General features: G+C 43.7%; 1 long non-coding RNA gene across 2 annotated transcripts in view; it reads right to left on the bottom strand.

The window, feature by feature from the left end:
• Nucleotides 1-559: 559 nt before the first annotated feature.
• LOC117803343 overlaps nucleotides 560-6,859 on the bottom strand; it is a 61,067-nt gene continuing 54,767 nt past the window's right edge. Inside the window, exons 3-4 of one of the 2 annotated variants that reach the window (XR_004627102.1) lie at nucleotides 5,708-5,846; nucleotides 560-3,898 (exon numbers count right to left, since the gene is read on the bottom strand). This is a non-coding gene — a long non-coding RNA (uncharacterized LOC117803343). Of the gene's footprint in view, nucleotides 3,899-5,588; nucleotides 5,847-6,859 lie in introns of those variants that run through there. The other variant, XR_004627101.1, reaches the window with a different exon arrangement.

Raw genomic sequence — 6,859 nt, 5'->3', positions numbered from 1 at the left:
GAAAAAGAAAAGCAAAAATTATTATTTCTATTGCAAACTTCCCTGGGGTGGGAAAAGGGACCATCTATGAGAAATGGAATCCCCGAGATTCTTTGTTCAGATGCGTTAGGTGAGTTGGTGAATACCCTAAACCAGATGGGAAATATAAAAAGAGGGCTAGGGGAAAATACTGGGTCCGTATCAGAGGATGCTGGAGGTAAGGTACCTATTGGACATCTGCTCAGGCAGGACCTGGAATCATAAGCTCCAGAGAGGATGGGCTGGGGATAAAGATTTAAGACCCAGTGCCAGGCAGGTGGTAATTGGTATGGGGAGTCGAGAATGCCTAAGGAGATGTGTGCAGATGACAGTTTAGGCAATGTCAAGGCTTTTGCTGTTTGGAGTTTAAACAAAAGTCTCCCAGGGGCGCCTGGGTGGGTCAGTCGTTAAGCGTCTGCCTTCAGCTCAGGGCGTGATCCCAGAGTCTTGGGATCGAGCCCCACATCAGGCTCCTCCCCTGGGAGCCTGCTGCTTCCTCTCCCACTCCCCCTGCCTGTGTTCCCTCTCTCACTGGCAGTCTCTCTCTCCATCAAGTAAATAAATAAAATCTTAAAAAAAAAAGAAAAAGAAACCCTCCCAAATTGCTTTGTTCTAGTAAGAAGGTAGTTTAGCAGTGGAAACAAATCCCATCTGATATGGCGTTAGCCTACCTTGTATCCCAAACATATGTAGACATGGATTTCAACATCTCCCCATTACTTTGGAATTATCCAGATCCCTAAAGTCAAGGTTCTCTACCACATGATTTTGCCACATTTTTGTAATTGTATCTCCCAATTCTTCCTGATACATACTCTATGATCAAATAATAGGACTTCTGTGCAATCCCTGGAAAACCCCATATCCATGCCCTTGCTTTTGATATTTCTCCCTTCTGGAAGATCTTCTACCCAAAACCTAGTCTCCTAGTCCTGATTATTTAAAACTGTCCTGCTCAGATGCCACTTCTTCTATGAATATTTCTCTGACCTTCTGCCAACATCTGTTAAGAACATGATACGAGCGAAGCATTGTACTAGGCACTGGAAGAGATGCCGATATGGATGGAACAAAGTTCCGACCCTCTAAAAGATCAAATCCAGCATTCTGGGTAACCCACCAGCTCTATTATGAAGTAGTCTGCATTTCTTAAAGACTAGCCCACCCTTACCGTACACACTGTTAAAATTCAGATTCCAAGGCCATTCCCCAAATCCACTGTATGAGAATGTCCAGGCTGAAGCTCAGAAATGTTGCATTTTTAAACAAGTCCCTCAGGAACCAATATTTGCCTTCCTTCCTGACAGGGTCGTTTTAAAAATAAAGTTAAGTCATTTATGTGTCAATGCTTTGAAAGTGGCAGGACATCATTTCAAAGGACCATGGTAAGTTTTATTTAACCAAAGTGCATTTTTCATTCTTGCTCGAAAATCCTATACCTCTGTCCTTGACCCTAAGCTCATCTCTATCCCACCCTAGATGTGGCACATGGGATTTTGGGGGGATTCATACTGTCTGGGGGATGGAGACCCGCATGTAAGTGTCAGGTATTACTCATATCTTTACTGTAAACTCCACCCAGAATCTGAAAGCCTGGTTTTAGTCCAGGTCCTTACATCACCACCAACTTTGATTAGGAGCCATAAAAAATAGGAAGCATCTGGAGGTCAAAATCAGAGCTGGCCCTGAACAAGATGGTGAAATTAGCAAGCTTTATCTGTAGTGTCTCCTGCCTTTCCTTCTCTGCTTTCCCCTACTCCTCGTTTCCATCTTGGTCTTTCTAACCAAGTCACCTTCCCTAATCTGGACAAGAGCTGATGATCTAATTTTTACTAAGCTGGTAGTGACTTAATAGTTAACATTCTCAGGTTTTTTAAAAGGGAATGGACTATGAGGTACTTCTCAACCTAAAGAATGAATAACTGATGGTGGAATTGTAGTCAACAATGATAAGCAAGTTAGGGATATTTTTAGTTGGAGGAATATTCTATAGTCCCTCCTACTTTGACGCCATACAGGTGAGCTCCCACTACTGCAGGTTTTCCTAGGCCCGACCCTGGTAGCTAGGAACATCAGTCATTCACTCTTGGCACCGGGAGGATATCACCTGATGGGCAAACTTCCAGAACTCACTAAAATCCAGAAAAGAGAAAGACCATAATACAGTTACTATGAGCACATCTCAGGCTGTGGCTAATCCAGGCTTGGGAAACTTTCTGAGCTGGCCTAGGTCCAAGGCCACAGAGCGCTGAGTTAATCCTCCAGGATTCGGATAGTGTCCAGAATCCTCTCCGGTATGGGCTGATCGCCTGTTTCTAGGCCCAGCCAGCCTCCACCCATATCCTGATGGGACACAGTAGGAGAAAGGCCATGTGGAAAAGGGAGATAGTTTAGTCAAACAGAATTTTTAGCAGATACTCAGGAAAACCTGGGGTCCAGACCCACCACTGCTGCTATTAAACTGGGTCACTGTAGGCAGATGACTTCCCTAGAGACAGGCTACATTTCCTCCGCAGAAAAAGGAATGCCTTAGATTAGGTATCTTAGACTAAAGAATCATGCCAGTTCTGAGAAGTAATGATCCTAGGCACCAAAATAAATGGCAGAATTTTACAATCGTCTATCAGGAAGGAGTATAGATGTTATGTGGTCAGAAAGTCGACATTTATGCCACATTTTGTACCTTTGCTACTCAAAAATTTAGTCCCTGGAATCAGCAGCATTAGCCCCCTTCAAGCTGGTCCAGAACCCCAGCTTCCACCTCTTGAATCAACCTGCATCTTAACGAGATGCCCAAGTGGTTCAATTGCATATGAGAGTTTGAGAAGGACCACCTTAACCTGTGTGGCACCTGTCTGAGCAATGTGGCACCTCAAAGCTTTTATTGGTTCCTCGTAACCCCAAACTAGCCCAAAGCCCTTACCAGGTTCAAGGGCCACCACAAACTCTCTCTGTCTCCATGTCCAGCTTTGGCTTCTAGTCTTCTTCTTTCACTCTCTCCAGTGCAGCCCTGAGGACTTCTTTTGCTATGCTGGGCAGATGACATGGCAATCAGATGTGAAGTTCCCTTTATCTAGAATATTCTCCATAGAATCATCTCCTTTTGTTAACTCTGTTATTCCTTAAACAAATATTTAGGGAACATTTCCTATTTCAGGCTTCTTCTGGAGACTGTCCTCATGGAACTTACACTGCAAGCACTTCAAATTTTCGTTTTAAGTTATCTCCCCAAGGATGCTTCCCCTGACCCCTAGGAAGGTTAAATCCCGTGCTCTATCCTCATCACCATCTGCACACCCACTTCTGTAACACACTATATTTTCCTCTAGTCAGAGGTTCAAGTCTTCTGTGCCCATTGGACTCTATGTGTGTCCTGTTTGCTGCCTGCACCCTCTAATTCCCAACCCATTAACTGGAACAGAGAGGTGCTCCACAAATATTCAGTGAATAGAAGGAAGTATTCCAAAGTCAGGGAGGGACCTGGCTGAGATATGAAGAAGGAATTAGTACTGTGGCAAAGGGATTCTGATGGTTCTCATCACAGACATGAAAGAACAACGATTATCTGTGACCCTTATTTCTTTGATCTAAACTTCCAAAGAGATTATCTGTGCCCACAGTATGTACCATTTGGAGAAAGGAAATCTAAATTGGCGTCCACAGCGCAATTCCTATCGGCCCAGATCTGACCGGGATCCAGGCCTCCCTCTTCCTTCCAATGAGCGAAGGGTGGAAACTGTGGGGCAGAGTCTGGATGTGACTCCAACAGGGGTCTGGACTGTCCACTGCTGTCTTCAAGCTTGGTGAGAAGTATTACCGCTTGCTTCCAGGTGACAAGAGGGCAAAGATGACCTCAGACGTGTGGGGGACAGGCTATTCCCTGCAGGAGGGAAACAGGCTAAGACAGAAGCAGATGTGCAAAGATAGAAGTTCAGGGATTTTTAAAATCAAATTTTATGTAGAGATAGTAGAATATAAAAGTTTATTCTAAATTGATGAATTGGGACAGTCAACCAAAAAAAAGAATGTTCTTTTTCTCCCTCCTTTTATGGGTGGCTGCCATGCAAGGAGCCATGGGAATCTAAGGAAACTGGGCCTGGTCTCCAGAGACCACAAGGGCTGATTTCTGACCCTCTTGATTTTATTGCTTAGTATCAAAAGGTAATTGTTAAATAATAGGGTTAGTGCTTTTTTTCAACATCTTTCTACCCTCATCTCATCTTTTTTCAAGAGTTTTCAAGAAAGGTGAGGCAGAGGGTGCTTCTCCCAGGTTGGCCAAAGAATAGTCTAAGTCCCGAGAGCTAAACTGACCTTCCCCGGGTCACACGAGTACTCCTGACTGCCAGCTTACTGTGGTTTCCATTAGCTACTCATGCCATGGCATGAAATCTGCAATGAGGTCAGGCAGATAGCTCTGTAAGTTTGAGCTCTGAGCAAAATTGGTTACGACTGCAGCTGACATCCACAGCCTGATAGGACCCAGCAGTGAAGGCTAGCAAAAGGTCACACTGAGTCAGGGAAGATGCAGTGCCTCTATTGTGTTCAGGAAACCCTCCGATAAATTCCTTTTTCAATAGCAACTTTCCTTATGTAAAGAAAGCAAATCCAAGTTTCTGCACATTTGAATTGTTTTGTATTATTTTAGCTGGTCTTAAGAGTGTTCATGAGTCAGAAGTAATTTCCAGAAATACTGCCCATATCACCAGCTGGAATCCAGGTTCTTGTTCTTCAAGAGCCCTCAGACACATGTACATGTGTTTGGGCACGCACACACACACACACACACACACACACACAAGCTCTCACACATGCCTACACTGGCTAACCCAAACCGCACATTCACACACCCTCACTCACATACACTTATGAACAAAACTCACACACGAACCTTCCCACACACATTCTCACACACAAAAACACATGCATGATCACACACATCATACAAATATACACTCTCACTTACACACACCACACACATGAAAACATGCACACTTGGCTCTTGCCAAGTCTTCTTGACACTTACACAAGCATGGTATACTCCTCCCAAAAGGCCCTTGTGGCACGAGAATGAAAACCAGATAACGCCCACTGATTATATAGGTATTTCCAAATACCCTCACATTCTATTCTGTGGATTTCAGAATGGTTGGCTGGGGCAAACTTTCCTCTGCAGCTCCCTCTCTCTGGGGATGTGCACTTACTCGTGGTCATACCTTCCCACCAAAGCACAGCAGTGGGGGAGTGAGGGCAATTAACTATCTCCATTACGGACGATCCACTTTAGAAAGCCAATTCAGGGGCGCCTGGGTGGCACAGTGGTTAAGCGTCTGCCTTCGGCTCAGGGCATGATCCTGGTGTTACGGGATCAAGCTCCACATCAGGCTCCTCCACTATGAGCCTGCTTCTTCCTCTCCCACTCCCCCTGCTTGTGTTCCCTCTCTTGCTGGCTGTCTCTATCTCTGTCGAATAAATACATAAAATCTTAAAAAAAAAAAGAAAAGAAAAGAAAAGAAAAGAAAAGAAAAGAAAAGAAAAGAAAAGAAAAGAAAAGAAAAGAAAGCCAATTCAGAGAACCTCTGTGCAGAGGGACTTGGCAAACTGACAACTCAGAAGAAGCCCTCTCTCCAGAAAGAGGAGAAGCTCCTGTGCTCCCTACTCCCGCTCCTCTTATCTCCCCTCTTTCTAATACCTTTTCAACAAAGGTCCGGAAGCCCTTCACACCTTCTGACTGGTCCAAAACACTCCATTGCAGGTCATGTCACATTTCCTCAGGGACTTTCAATCCCTGTGGAATCCAGGGAGGCTGGGACACAACGATGGCTCTCTGTCTGTGGGAACAAGGTTCTCTTCTGTAAGATGTGAGAGAATGCACTACTCTCTTGGCTTTCATACAAAACCAATATTTACTCTTATCTGTTTGTGTTTGTCCAGCGTTTGTGAATTAGTTGTGTCTCCTTCCTTTGGCCATCTATCTGGCTCAGTGTGTGTCTCCCTCAGATTGTAAACATGTGGAAGAGGTAGACTTTCTCTGAGCAATGGTATATGATTCCCAGAAATTCAGCCTTCAATTAGTGCTTTTTGATGATGGTGATAATGATGGAAGATTGTAACAATGGGCTTTTTTGGTTTCCATACGTATAAAGGTGATTTTATTTCAGAACAAGATGTCATTGATTTGCTTTTGTGTACTTTGTCTCTCGATGCTAGTTCAAACACAAGTAACAAGGTGACACATCAGTGTGAACAGTACAGGGCTTTTTCTTATGATACTTAATACCAAATTTAGCACTAAGATGGCTCACTGGCTAAGTGGGAAGAAAAATTATGCCCAGTTCTATTAAAAGATCTCCATCTTCCAAGCATGTGTGAGTACTAGAAGCAAACGCAAAGTTTTCTGATGCTTAATGAGAGGTGGTATCCCCACCTTAGGGTAAGACTATGGGGGTGAATAACTGAAAGATGATTCAATTTGGCATTCATTCAGCACTTTGTAGACTGCTTAACCCATGTTAGGTCATTCATAAATATGTGCAATTAATGAATGAATCCAACTTTCTCTCTGCTGTTCCTTATGGGTTTAGTCCTTAAATGTGTCTGTATGTCTCACCTATACATGGTAGCCATGTCTTCCCAGGGATAAGTTCCATAAAGGCCCTCACATCTCCTACGATCTCCCTGTAATGCTGTCTTTGAAAACATGTGATGGAAATCCCCTCAGAAAAGAAAGGACTTCTCCTTTCTTACCCCTAAACCCATTCTGCTGACTACAGCTTTCTTTTTTTTTTTTAAATTTTATTTTATTATATTGTGTTAATCACCATACAGTACATCCCCAGATTCC

The sequence above is a fragment of the Ailuropoda melanoleuca genome, chromosome 8 (genome assembly GCF_002007445.2).
Source record: "Ailuropoda melanoleuca isolate Jingjing chromosome 8, ASM200744v2, whole genome shotgun sequence".
In the NCBI taxonomy this organism is placed as follows: Eukaryota; Metazoa; Chordata; class Mammalia; order Carnivora; family Ursidae; genus Ailuropoda; species Ailuropoda melanoleuca.
Note: the sequence above shows the minus strand (reverse complement) of the source record. Positions and strands in the feature narration are given on the sequence as shown.